The following is a 16,223-nucleotide window of genomic DNA, read 5'->3' as shown; positions in this document are numbered from 1 at the left end:
CAGGCCTCATTTGTTGCTGACTATTTTGTTGTTCTGAGTGGTAACAAACACCAACACCTTTAAGGCACTCACCAGGGTGAAATTTCCCACAAGACTAACACTAAGGAAACCTGGCAACACTGGAGCTATCACCCTGCCTAGAAGTAAATGATCTTTAGGAAGATCCCTGTGTCTGAAAACGACTACTCCATGGCTGCTGCATAGATCTCTGACTGCCATGAGATCTGGATTTGAAGCTGCCAGATGTGGAAACACCTAATCCACCTCCTCTATGATCTCTTCTCGGAGGCCTATTCCTTGAGACTCTTGCTCATTGATGACTACCACCAACTCCAGGCCTCATTTGTTGCTGACTATTTTGTTGTTCTAAAATACTTTTCTCCACTTGCATCGTTGCTTCTACAAGTTTACCAAAATTCTCATGCCCTGTTGCAGTTACTACGGATCTAATTTCTTCTCTCAAACCATGTTCAAACCTTCTGCACTTATCAACTTCATCGACTACAAGGGCCGCAACATACTTTGATAATTCTACGAACTTTTTCTGATATTTAGCCACTGTGGATGTCTGAACTAGTTTCAAGAATTCATTATGTTTGTCACTCTTATATGAATGGGGCAGTAATACTCATTAAAATTTTCTTTAAAATCAGTCCACATAATCACAGAAGGATCAACATATTTACTTTGTACTGACTTCCACCAATCATAAGCACCTCTTTCTAACAAGAAGGTTGCCAAACGCAATTTTCAATCATTGGGACAATCCATAACATCAAATACTCTTTCAATCCTTACCAAACAAGATTCGACTTCTGCTGGATCAGTAGTGCCTGTAAACACTTTAGCTCCTAATTTGGTTGCTCGCTCTATGCTATATTCTTTATCGGAACTATGTAAAGCAGAAGCAACAATCTACGAACTTTTTCTGATATTTAGCCACTGTGGATGTCTGAACTAGTTTCAAGAATTCATTATGTTTGTCACTCTTATATGAACGGGGCAGTAATACTCATTAAAATTTTCTTTAAAATCAGTCCACATAATCACAGAAGGATCAACATATTTACTTTGTACTGACTTCCACCAATCATAAGCACCTCTTTCTAACAAGAAGGTTGCCAAACGTAATTTTCAATCATTGGGACAATCCATAACATCAAATACTCTTTCAATCCTTACCAAACAAGATTCGACTTCTGCTGGATCAGTAGTGCCTGTGAACACTTTAGCTCCTAATTTGGTTGCTCGCTCTATGCTATATTCTTTATCGGAACTATGTAAAGCAGAAGCAACAGCAGTGGCAATCTGATCAGCTATAACATCAGACTGAGCTACATCTCCTTGTCGTGTCTGCTCATGAGTTTGCTGTACTGATTACTCAACTCTACTATCCTCTCTATCATGAGCAACTTGTGGTTGAGGCAGCACATTATGGAGTCTGCGAATCTTACCACTATGAGCCATGATTTCCAACTACAAAACATGTATAATATGATCAGAACAAATTCAAGCCAATGCAATGCAAGCCGACTCTATAACTGGCTCTGATACCAATTGACACGACCCGTCTCGAATCATCCTAATAGACCCAACACGTATCGTGAGCCGATGGTAAATACTAGCTAAGTGCCGGACCCACCATCAAGGCAACTTTAACGTGTTTTGATTGTCATATACTTTGTAAAAATTTTAGCAGAGTTCCTCCTGAATTATGGACTAAAATCATCTAAAATATATAATCCAATATCCCAAACAGATACATAAAGTTCAAAATAGGGTACACCGGCCCACAAAATATCAAATATTCAAAATACGACACTAGCAATTCGACCTTTGCAACAATATATAAATCACAGTACCCAAAATGCATAATATATACAAAACATAGTAGGCTCAAAACATGGAACTAATTTATAACCAACAGAAGTGTCTATCCCAAAATATAAACTATTAAACTGATAAGATGAGTCATACAATGCTTGACAATCTATGGCTCAACTCGATAGATCAACTGGCCAATAGTGCTCAACTCAACTACTATCTGATAAGAGAAACTGTGATAAAATTAAAACATTTATTCTTTAAATTGAAATGACTAAATTCTATAATCTGAAAACTGATGAACTGCAATTTACTGAAATTCACACCAAAAAGATACCTGGAATAACCTTACTCATATATCAGTTAGTATCGATATACATGACAGAGCTATTCGATTCTGTAATTCTAGTCATACGCGCGCAGAGCTAAGATTCTATAATTCTGGTCAAACACTATGGAAACAAATTCACAACAGTGCAAAGCGACAATCTATGGCTCAACTCGATAGATCAACTGGCCAATAGTGCTCAACTCAACTACTATCTGATAAGAGAAACTGTGATAAAAATGTGAGCCTATAACTCAGTAAGTTGATATTCCATAAGTAAATATATATTTTCTAGTTATGCTAACTTTCAGAAAACTAGTATATAATAAAAATGTTCTTTTATTGTACTATAAGTTAAAACATTTATTCTTTAAATTGAAATGACTAAATTCTATAATCTGAAAACTGATGAACTGCAATTTACTGAAATTCACACCAAAAAGATACCTGGAATAACCTTACTCATATATCAGTTAGTACCGATATACATGACAGAGCTATTCGATTCTGTAATTCTAGTCATACGCGCGCAGATCTAAGATTCTATAATTCTAGTCAAACACTATGGAAACAAATTCACAACAGTGTAAAGGGGGTAAAATCACCGTAAGTAGTCATACACTGTGGAAATATATTCACATTAGTGCAGACTGGAGTAAAATCACCTGGGTACTTTTTGGTGGTTTTTAGAAATAATTTTAAATATTCTGATACATGTAATATCGATAAAACATGCTAATGAAATGATTTAACTGAACTAGATCAAACTTTAAAAACAACTATTTATAGATCAACTTTATTCGAAAAATCATGCTATCAAATCTACTGTATTAAATAATAAATTTTCTGATTTAATATAAATTGAATAAATACTTATTGTTGAAAAATTAATTTTCATCCACTCACTCAATACGAATTACAGACTAGGCTGGTCGGTAATCTTTTTCAATTTCTTCATCACCACCTCGCGTCCTCTTCTTCCATTTTCTTCCTTTCTTCCTTCTTTCTCTTTTTCTTCTCTTTTTTCCTTAGTGTTTCTCCCTCTTTCGGTCTCTCCAGCTCTCTGCGCCATTTTTTAGTGTGTGCATTTTTTAGAGAAAATGGGTCAATTCTAGTGATTTAATGGTCCACTTGCCAAAAATTGCAAAATAAGTCCTTCAACCCCCTTTTCATAACACATTTAATCCTCAACTTCCAAAAATATATAAATAAATTCCCAACTTTAAATTGTATCTAATTTAACCTTCATACATTGCCAATTGCAAAATAAACCCAAATAAAATATTTAATTTTATTTTAGTCTTTAATTGACTTTGACCTTGATTAGTCAACATTTGAATTTTTTACTATAAAAATTGAGTCGTAACAATTGGACTATGCCCTGGGAGGCCATTAAGATCAATCCTTCTTCTCTTACTTGACAACACAAGAAGCAGAAAAACAATGTACAATCTCGGCATTCTTATTTCTATAATGATGTCAAGAATTTGGTACAATGTCCTAATTTAAGGAGCTGTGTCAACAGGCTGCACTATTTGTCTTAGCTGATGGTTCATTTCTACTGGCACACATTCTATTTTCCAAGATGCCATGTTACTTCTTTAGTGCGACGGGAATTCTAGGAGTTAAAAACTAGTTGAAGAAGAAGACGTCCTAACAGCAAGAACTATCAGAGAACTGACAAAAATAAATAAATAAATAAATAAAATAAAAGCACGTTAGCGTAGAAGACAGTGAAATAGCCAATGTTTGGTTTTGCCAAAAATTATATTTTTAGTGGATTTTGATAAAGAGTGATAAAATGTGTGGTCGAAAAGTCTGATAAAAGTTATAAGTTCTTTAAAGTGTGTGATTGAAAATGAATTTCAAAACATAGGAGCCAAATGTGAGCTATTTACACTTATAGACAAAAGATTAACTAGAAATTCTTGAGAAGACAATGGAATATAATTTGAACGTAATAGTCAAAACGATACCTCGATAATTGTACGCAATCATAGCAAGTAATTTCCGATAAACAAGTTAATATTGGAGACCTTCCAAACATGATTACATAAACCATGACCTTGAGAATAAGACTAATGCTATGCTACTTATGCTAAGCAATACATTAGTGTGCTTTTTTACTTTAAAATGTTCAATCACTTATTTATCCCTTAGCGCTAATTGAACTACATGGAATTACTTTAATCTTAAACTTAATGAAACGTCTCCACACGAGATTGCTACCCATGAGATCTTTCATCAAGTCAATATTACTAATTGTTCGAACACACTGAAAGATTTATTAAAAACAATTAGTTATGTTATTTTTGCCATGATCAATCATTGCATCACTAGCAATAACGGGAACTTTCACCAAGTAGGCAATGTGTGCATTAGTGGTCGATGAATTATCTAACTCAAGAATACTCACTTTAGACCTACGCGATCTGACGAATATTGAATGTGCAATGTGCCTTATAATCAATGCAAATAGTTTCATAATATCATTCATTGATATAGTCATGATAGATCCATTTGCTGAGAAGACCATATGAAGTCTAGCAAGAGATGAAAAATCAAGAATAGAAGTGTTTTATTTGTCGACCTTTGGTTATCCCATGGTTTGAACACTTTCTAAGTAACTCGTTAAAATTTTTCTCATGCTTCATGATAACTTTCTTCATCAAGTTGTTGAAAAGTAAAAAGTTTCAGTTTTATCTTCTTTACTTTAATTGGTGAGAAGTATGTTATATTTATAAATTACGTGGCATTCATGTGGCAAAAGGATCCCACACTGGCCGACCCGATATCGATTATCTAATTGGAGGTTTGGGCTTGGGCTTGTTTCACTAAACTTATTGTCTCATTTCACTCCTATGTATATGTGAGTTCATTATTCAACAAAAATAATTGATTCTAACTCTATCCAAATTTCCCTCTCCTGTCTTTTACACTCATTCTCTCTTGTCTTGTCATTAAATTGATCATCAGATTGCAAATGATCCTAAGATACTTTTCTCGATCTGTGACATTTGCCTCTTAACAGTATATTCTAACGTGCAGGTGGTGCCTACGTGGAGGAAAAGATGTTGAAATTCAGCCAGATCGTCCATGCAGAAATTAGAGTCAACAAAGTACTAATTATAAAATTCCTTATCAAATCATATCAGGTAGTAATACTAGCATGTGTCTTAAAATCTAACCATTCTATTGCATTATCCCTCAATGTGCATAGGAATTATTGAAGTTTGATTGCATGTTCCCGTACCCCTTAAAATTGAAAAATTGGCACATCCCACAAATCTTAAAATATGGGTATTTTTGCATCTACATTCCCATAAAACTGTAGATTATTGCTGAATACATTGATAAGATCCACTTTCAGTTGAAAATCATTTCTTCCAAAGTCAGGATATTCGATGTTTGAGACTTTAGGAGCTTCTCCGTTCGATTAAAAAATTGTGCAGTGGCCAATCTAACTTGTTCACATGTCAAAGTGATTTGTTGTTTTTAGCTACATTCTTTGCGTATTCATCAAAAAGTACGTTAAACATAGGAGTCGAATGATTCGAGGTTATTGCCTTGTCAAAGTAGCATACAGTGAACACCAATTTTCTTTTATAAAGAAACAAATACGACAAATAAAATAAAAGTTAGAAAAATCTATTAAATAAAAAATAGTCATCGACAGCAGCGTCAAAAATTTATTTTATGATAATGATAAGTGTACAATATCTACAAAATAAAGAATCCGGATTTTCATTTCCATAAGGACTATATATTTAATGATTAACCTAATTATTTTTAGGCAAGTCCTGTGCGACAGGCTCGACCAAGAAAGTGTTGATAAGGAGAATCGAATTCATAACCAAAGGTTTTTTCGTTCATCTACTCCACTAACTCGACCATCCCAAGAAGGGCTCATCCATCTTTTATATATATTGTAGATGTAGACATAGATAGCATCCTACTACTAGTAAGATTTCTAAAATTTGAAAAGGAAAAATTAGGTCCCCTACCCTCCAAAAATTAAAACAATAATCTTAAAGCTAATTAAAATGCTTACTCCCGTAAATATGGTCAAAACCCCCTAAATCCCCAAAACTCCAGAAAGCCCCACCTTCGTCACCGACCACCCACACTGTCGTCTGCAATCGCTCTACCACCTACCTCGCCAACCATCTCCTAAACAATCCATCACAAACCGACATTGATTCATTCTCGTTGCACTGGTTCCTTCTTGTCGGACCGACGATTGCTCATCTTTCCGAACGTGCTTCTTTCTTAATTTCTATCTTCTTCTGTGATTTCACCGAGAAGATCTATTCGTAGCTTATTTTAATTTTTGGTAGATTTTAGAGTATATAAAAATGTTGAGAAATCTGTTAAGAGGGGAAGTTTGAATCGACTCAAACAGGTAATACTTCAAAGTCTTCAACGACGTATCTATGGGTAAAATTTGCGACGAATGGATCCCTCGGCAACCTCCACAATCTCCCTCCTAATCCTCTTGTACCCCAGGATGCCTCTTGGCCAACTACATTTTACCCCTGTTCCCAACACTCCACAACCATACTCCAAAACTTTTTCAATTCTAGGTTTTTTTCATTTTGATTCAAAAAAAATTTTAGAAAAGGATTTCAAATCCATGTTTTGAAATAACACAAACTGATGCATTGTTTTCAATGCTTCTGCAACTATTTTTCTTATTTCCCAACGTAATGACCTTTGTCTCACTAAAGTAATTGCTTGAGAGTGGAAACTGCTACATCTTCACTTCAAACCATGCAGTAAAATTTTCACGTTCACATCGCAATCATAAAAACAGTATTAAGTTTTCCATGTCTACAGAAATGAATGATTCAGTACGATCAATTGCAAAAAAGGATGCCTTTCTACTGGAATCTGTTGGTAGATAACCGGCCAGAAAGTGTAAATGCTTCTGTGGGAAACCAAAAGAAAACAACTTCATGCATTTTACGTGTGGACAGTAGAGTGGTTTTGAATTATTGACACCCACATAACTTGTCACTTTTTAGAATTTTTGCCACTTCTATAGGTGTTGTGCTCCTAAAATGAAGTTTTCTCCCATGTTTAATTAATAAAAGTGAAACATAATCATAAATAAATAATATGTAGAACAAAATCAACCATCCCTGGATCTATTTTTTGGTTTTGATTGTGTTTCTCACTTTTCGAGTACTAGTCGTTTTTTTAAATTTTTGTCTCTTTGTTGAGTATGTCACATTTTTTAATTTTTCTCACTTTTTGAATTTTTTTCACTTCCAACTTATAAGTTGTTTTGTTCCTAAAATGAAGTTACAAGAATACATCTTTGGCCAATTTGCTTAAAAGAATTTATTTTGTATTGTGTTGATACAAAAAATGGCATTGTATATCACTTTTTTTTTTCTATTAAAAAGCGATATTGTATGTTACTTTTAATAAAATAAAGTCTCACTTATTTTCAAAATATTTTTTATATGATTTTTAAAAGATTCATGATTTTAGGGGTATTTTTTTAAGTTTCACAAATGAAAAGGAGTTCAGCATTTGGTAATGTTTGGGCTTGTATCTGTTAAAATTTGACATCTTTTGGGCTTGGTTATTGGATCTATGGGAAAATTTTGAATTGAAAATCGGAAGAAATTGGAATCCGTCTAAAAATACCAATTTTTGTTGTTTTTACATTAAAATTCACATTGTTTTCAGCATATACACATCTAAAATGTTTCATGTTTTCATAAAATAAACTTATTTAAAATGTCATTTCTTTTTTTTTTTAATTAACAATTTATATGTCGAAAATGCAGTATATGTTCCCAAAATTTCAAGACTTTTAATTTGGGAACAAATAACTATGTGGGGCTTAGGGCATCTCCAACCACAACACCATTGCACCATTTTTTGGTGCAAAATTGCTCCAACCCAACACCAAACTTTGCACCATTTTGCACCAAAATGGTGCAAAGTGTAGAAGTCCATTTTGCCCTTATTTAACATTTCCCAAATAAATTTGTTGAGGGTATTTATGTCATTTGTGCTATATATTTTTTAATACAATAAATTATTATTTTTTATTAATATTAATATTAGTATTATTTGTATTTGTATTTAAAATAAATTTTAAATGTAAGACATAATAATTAATAAATTAATTAAAAGACGAAAACAATTTAAAATACATCAAACACGATTATTTATTAAAATTAACATGAAATATATTAAATAGCGACATACATACGATAATCTAATTTACATACATACGATAATCTAATTTTATTTTTTAAAAAAAGGATACATTAAAAGTGCATTAATTGAAATGCATTAGTCGATCATTTGTGGGATGAACATATGAATTCTAAGAATTAAATTGCAAAAATTTAGCTACTTCGTAATATCGTCTATCCAAATTCGAAATGTATTGTACTATTTTCTGATAGCATGATTTCATATTTTCATTGTTGTAGTATTTTTATTAATTGTTCTATATTTTTTATATTTATTAATAAATTTAATATTTTTCGTAATTTAACGTAATATTTATTTATTAATTTATGTATTTATGAAATAATTAAATAAATAATATTTCGAATAAATAAATTATAAAGAATAAAAAAGGGGAAGAAAATGGTAAAACCCTGTTCATTTGGTGTAATTTTTGGTATAATGGTTGGAGATAAATTTTAGTTTGGTGCAAGATTTGATACAAAATTTGGTGCAAAATTTGATGCAGGGTTGGAGATGGCCTTAATTTTTACTTCAAGTTCTTACAAACTAGATTTTTTGTATTATAACCCAAGCCCAAAATCATCACATCGAGCAATCCTACCTAAGGGTGTAAAATGAGCATGAGTTGGACTTTTCAAGTGTTGACGATGGCGTGCTTAAAAGACGTGACACACTTATTTACATTACTCCTAAGTCCTATCTTGATGCAAGTGTTTCAAAATAAGCTCCACCGCGCAGCAAGAAGCTAGGCGCACATATGAATTCAAGCGTGAATAATGAAGACCTAGGTTTGTATATGTTTCCAAAAATTACAAATTACAAATTACAAATTTTTCTTATTCTCTAATAAAATATGAAAATTGGTTTAAAGGAAACTTTTTGATTAAATTAAATAAACTTTTATTAAGGAATAACCATTCATTGCAATCTTCAACTAACAATTAATCATAGTCAATAGCAACATCATTGTCATGTATCACCACTACACTCCCGTAACTTTAAAATAAAAGGTACGACATAGCAATCGAGGTATAATATTGATTTTGATTAATCTCAACTTTACTAAAGCTCGACGGATGTCCAAAGTTTCCCACTATCAGATTTAAGGGTGGTAATTATTTGATATGAGGCTTCCATCATGGCCTACATTGCCTTTATAGAGAGTGAAAGAATGATTCCTAATGGATTTCCATTACTTTCACTATAGATAGACTTGTGCTTGCATCTTAGGATTATCTTGTTTGCTTTTTGGATAGAACAAGGATGTTAAAAGATATACACTGTCCACTGAAAGTAGAACCAACACCAAGAGGGGCGGAGGGAGGGGGCTGCCCCTGGACTTGCAAGCCCAAATTACCTATACACTATGTTAGTAAAATAAATTTTACTCTGCCCTATTTCGAACCTTGGTTTACCCCTGAACACCAACTATTGTAAGTAAACACTTACTTTAAAATAAGCAATTTTTTTTTTTTTATATGTTTTGTTGAAATAAAGTAACTATACAAGTATAAACATTGTTTGTAAACGAAGATACTTAAAACTAGAGGAAAAACAAGAATTAAAGCGAGTGTGCTAAAATTTAAAGATGTGCAAGGTATAATCATATAGACTTTTGGGATGAGCTAAATCATTTTAGGACAGTTTTCTAAAGTGAAAAAAAATAAAAAAAAATAAAACATAAAAAAATCCAAATTTACCTTGGGCTATAGCTGGATTTTGGCCCAAGATGACTCTTTTTCCTAACTAAAATAAAAGAGACACTTGTTGTGGAATTGTTTCTGTGAAGTCGTACCAAGTTACTGTTTGCCATTTTTTTTCTTTTTTCTTTTTTAAACGTTATACTACTTTATTGACTTTCAAACGCAATTATCATTTTCATTTCTCTTTCTTCTCTCTGTCTTTTCTATTTTTCCACACGACCATCCACGCTCTTCACTCCACTTCTCCACATAACCAAGACTTCTTCTTTTTTCTTCTCTATTCTCTACTTTAAGGATTTTCTAATCAAAAATTTATTTGTCCTTTTTTCATTGAATTTACAGTATAAAACGATATCGTAAATTGGATTTTGGGCTATAGCTGGATTCTGGCCCAAAATGACTCTTTTTACTTAAAAGTAAATCAAAATTATACTCTTTGAGGCTTAACTACACATTGTTATATCACTGATAACTCCCACTTGTGGATTCAATAGAAAACAATTGTTGGTTCCTCATCAAGCAGCATCAAATGGAATATAACTATTTAATAAAATAATGGGAAAATTTCATAAGTAAGATTTTAAATATCATACATTTTAAAATTAAGAAAACAAGTTTCTAACTTCAAAAATCAGATTTTTATTAAAATTTATTTATGATTTAATTAATTAATTATATTTATGTCACATATTTATACAATTTGATCACAAATTAACGATTTAATTAGTCCGGTCACAATTCAAAAATTTTATAAGTCACAATTTATTCATCAATCACCAATCAAAAAATTTATGAGTCACGATTTATTCATTGGTCACAAATCATGAATATTATAAGTCACAGTTTATTATACAGTCACAAATTATCGTCATAGATTAATAATTTTTAGGTCACAGATTATTTATTAGTTACAATGTATATTATTTATTGGTTACATATTGTTTATTGGTCACAGTTAACCAAATAATTTGTGACCAACACTTGTGACCACAACCACCGACCCGACCACGACCACCAAAACCACCATCGACCACCACTGCCAGATCCACCGCTCTAGACAGCACCTCCACCCACCTGCACCATCAACAAACACCATCACAAACCTCCAATAATACCTAGCACCTTAGAAAACCCATCACCACCGCACCATACCCTTCACCCACCTTGCAACACCACCACAAACACCATCACCTCAAAAACATTGCTGTGCAACACCCCATCTTCACCTACCACACCACCACCAGCACCTCCACTCATAGCGATGCCAACAAAGGCACGACGCCACCAACTCTGACCACAGAGATGCAACAATTTTTGAATAGATGCCCCAATCCACAACCATTAACACCACATTCACCTACTGCCACATCGAATCGTCGACTACAGCCATCGGACCACCATCTTTTCACAGTCATGAGTCGATTTCCACCACCACCACCACATCTACATCACCTCTAAAAATCAAAACCACCACCACCACACTCACCCTAGATATCCACCAAATTGTCGACTGCAATCGTCAGACCACCGTTTTCGCTATAGTTGAGACTTGATTTCTTCGAGTTGTTGCTGCTGCCACAATCTCCACGACCACCACTTGCTACGGTTCGCAGTGCTACTCGACCATATTCCGATGGCCGCTTGTTTGGCGATGGTCGATTTGTGGGAGTGACCTTCGGCGGCGGTGTTTCTGGCAAAGAGATAGAGGCGAGAATAGAGAGAGAGACGAGCTTCCTGTGAGAATAGAGAGAGAGGGGATTGAGAGTGAAATAATTAGGGTTTGAAAAATTGTTTTAATTTTTAAATATATTAATTAATTAAAAATATTCTGATTTGTGAAATATTAAACATGACATCTTATTTAAGAATGGAAATTTTAAATCTATTAGAATCTGTAATTTTCACTAAAATAATATTGAGAAATATTTAGGTTAAATGTTTAAGTGATTTGTTCTCTTTAAAAAGATTTAATTTGTTTTCATTTTGAAAGCTTTTAGAGTACAAATTATTAGATGACGATACCGTAAATGAAATTTCATTAATGATCCTTTCATCAAAAAAAAAATGCTCAATTGAACGTAGCATCAAAATATTCAATACTTAATCACGTTTGCAAAGCATTTTTTCACAAAATGTGAAAACAATGTATTAAGCTCTTTTCTGAAGTTGATTTTTAAGAAGTTGTTTTTAGATAGTGTGTGTACAAAGAGAAAAGTTATGGTGAAATTCGAAATATATACATATATATGTATTATGAAGAATGTGTGATTGAAAATGAATGTGAAAAAAAAATTTGATTTTAAAAATTCTGTCTCAAACAAGGGCTAAATTTGACTAGATCAAGTACATAATTGTTCTATGTAGTATCACTGGTGTTTATTTTGTCCTGTACTGTCATTAGAGAATGATCGATATTTTTGATAATATTGAAAATGATATAACTACGAAACATTATCAAAGTATGAGAGCGCTTAAAAAACTATTGTAATAAGATATTGAATACTTTTACATTTTTCACAAAATTTTGCAAGTTTGATTTTGCTTCCTAACTCAAAATATCTATATCAAACCATTGGGTTAAGTTTGTTCATAAGCAATGGTTATGAGGTCTTTTGTGTTTCGCTTAAGAAGCAAATCCTCCACTTGCACTAGTGGATGGAATATTATTTCCTGTACTTGTCTTATATTAAGGTATATTGAATAAATGAACGAAAATAGGTAACAAGAGAGAAGGATGGCAAAGCAAGACTTCTTGATATTTACTCGGGCATGCTTCTCCATTCATCCATTTAGGCCCGGCTAAGAAACTGTGGATATGGGAAATCTGGGTTGGAAACAACTTTTTACTAATAGGATTTAATCAAAGTACGAGAGTCTAATTTTTGAAAGTGCTTATATTATGATTTGATCTGATAGAGAACACAAATTAATCGCATTTCTCTCTTCTTTAAAATATATCTTGTCCATTACATGGCAGCAAGTATTTTCGCAATATCTAAATTATATACTAATGATACGAACTAAATAGTTATCACATGTTCGGTTAGACATTAAATAACTATATAATATTAAATAAGGGAAATAGAAATCAAATTTTATACATTATTGAGTACAATCTGATATTGTGTATCAAACAACACTCATAACATGGTTCTAGCTAAAAAAAATGCTACAAGTAACCTTTTGTTCCTATTGACCACCTGAAGAGAGGGTCATTTGTGAAAGGAATATGGCCTTCACACAAAAGAAAGATGCAATGAACTTTACCAACTTTTTTAGTGTATCTTTACAAACAAAGTATTTGAACAATTAATGAAAACCATGCATTGACTTTTGTGCATTGTAAAGAATTGCAGTAATTCTAATCGGTGAAGCCAGTTTGATTAATCAAAGGAAACCCAATCAGAGGCACTAATCCTTATTTACGATTTTGAACGCCCTTCGTAGGTACACAGTTCAGGAATTTTGAATCTAGGAGCATACTCAGGTACAGGAGCTTGCCTATTGCCCACCGCACGTTGGAGTACTCGTAATTGAGCTTTCAACACTTCCATTTCATCCTGCAGATCAGGAATGATTGCAGCAGTTTTAGTCATTGTTGCACAAGCCCTTTGGCTTTCATCCAGTTGGATGTGTAATCTAGGATTCTGCCATCTCGACTTTTTTCTTGAGACCGTCCACGGCATAGCACAACCTAGTAGTTGTCTCATCAAGTGCATCCACGCGCTGTTTAGTAGTACTCTTCTTTTGAGGCTCTCTCACCTCAGTAGTGTGGGATGTAATTGGATCCATAACTTTCTTATCGAGGGTCGTGAGTCACAGCTCTGATACCAACCTTCACGGGGTGTCTTTCTTCTTGGCACAGAAAGAGACACCGTGCAGCAGTAATCTGCTCCGCTAGACTACCTTCTACCTTTTCTCGATCGCGTTGGGACGAAAGAAAATTTGATTACAATTTTGTAGAAAGCTTACAACAGAGATTTTGAATATGTTGAAAGTAAATTGAACATTGATTATAATTGATGAAAGCATAAAATTACAATTGCTGGTGTAGGGGGTGAACACCAGTGAATTTGAAAGATTTTTGAATGACTAATACCCGTTATAATAACATTCGGAAGAAAAACCTAAGTGATACGAGTATACATTTAAAAGACGATGAATCATAATAAACGTTTATTAATATAGAGTTATTTTACAACTTAAATAACTATTACAATGAAAAGAAAATTACAACTTAAACTTGAACTAATATTTACAGTGTGCGGTCGAAATTGGGCAAAGGTTAATGTAGGTTCAGGAAAGTATGAAGACCGAAAAATATTCAAGGAAAAAATCAAGTATAGACACAGATCTGTAAAAAATAGTAAAGAGAACACAAGATTTTTCAGTCGAAGCCCCGAGGTTCAGCGATTTAACAAATCGCCTAGTCCCCGTTGAGCATCCATAAGGAATAGGCTCAAATCCACTAAAAATCACCGGCCAAATACCACAAACTTCGATTACAAACGGAACACACAGTTCCAACCACAACAACTATCAAAACCCTCAACACCGAATTGAACTCACACAAGAGCTCATAAAGATTCAATCTCTTTACAGAAATCTACACAAAGATCACAAAGATCCAAGAGAGAATCGCTCATTACAGAGAGAACAATATGAAAAATATAGAAGCTGCACGAGAGAGAGAGCCTCAAACCCTAGAGTTCCCTTTTATAAGAGAGATGCCCCATTTTGATCCAACGGTCTCCATTTTGCCAAGTGTCAAAAATCTAGTATAAGTTGTTATTTTAAAACTGAAAACGTGTTTTCTCAAAACCACTTCAAGCTTCGAGATTCTTCGTTCATTTTGTGTCATTGGACCGGGTATGGGCGAAATCCTTAAATTTGGGCTGGGCTTCCACATAAAAATAGCAATCCATTTCTATATTCTCCACATTTGCTGTTTGTGCCTACTTTAATGTGGATTTAAGCTTATACCTCAATTTCATTTGCTCTTATTACCTGTAAAAACAAAAATAATGGAAGTTAGTCTTCTTCAAGATTAATTAATCTTAAAGAATCAACAAACTTACTAATAGGGATTACCTTAGTTCCGGCATCTGGTGGATTTACCTTAGTAGGTATTTTTATTAGTCTAATATCACCCCTATCAATGATATCTCTAATAAAATGAAACTTTACATCTATATGTTTTGATCTATCATGCAGGATAGGATTTTTACTAAGAAAAATAGCACTTTGGTCGTCTGAACATAGCTCCACCTGATTTTCTATAAGACCTAATTCACTGAGTAAACGCTTCAACCACAATCCTTCTTTCACTGCTTCCGTTGCAGCAATGTATTCAGCCTCGGTTGAGGACAATGCAACAAGTTTTTGAAGCTGAGATTTTCAGCTAATGCATGTATCATTTATTACATAAAAGTATGCAGTTGTGGACTTCCTATTGTCCGGATTACCAGCAAAATCTAAATCTACATATCCCTTAAGTCTAAATCCATTTTTATTTGTTTTGAACATTAGACCTAAGTTATTTGTTCCTTTCAAGTACTTAATCAGATTTTTCATGCATTGTCAATGTATTTCACCTGGGTTACTCATAAATTTGCTTAACACGCTCATGGCATAAGCAATATCAAGTCTAGAGTAAACCATAACATACATCACAAATCCAACAATATTAGAATAAGGCACATTTATCATTCTTTTATGCTCTTCTTCAGTTTTAGGCGATTGACCAACAGATAGTTTCATACCAGCAGATAGAGGCAAACTTACAGGCTTAGACTCATGAAGGGAGTACATTTTTACAACCTTATCAATATAAGATTTTTGTGTTAGAAATATCTTTCCATTTATTCTATCTCTTCTTATTTCCATGCCCAAAATCTTTCTAGTTGGTCCTAATCTTTCATTTCAAATTCTGATTTTAGATTTTCTTTAATTGAGTTAAGTGTAACAGAATTGTGACTAACAAGGAGCATATCATCAACATATAAAAGCAGATAGAAAAAATTAGATTTCCCTTCCTTTTTGTAATAGAAACAGGGATCATATTCTGATTTCCTAAAGTTCAAGCCTTGTATAAAAGAGTTAAATCTTTTATACCACTGCCTAGGGGCCTGTTTTAGGCCATATAAGGATTT

Source organism: Olea europaea, chromosome 6, assembly GCF_002742605.1.
Source record: "Olea europaea var. sylvestris chromosome 6, O_europaea_v1, whole genome shotgun sequence".
NCBI lineage: Eukaryota > Viridiplantae > Streptophyta > Magnoliopsida > Lamiales > Oleaceae > Olea > Olea europaea.
This window is presented reverse-complemented; position numbering follows the sequence as displayed.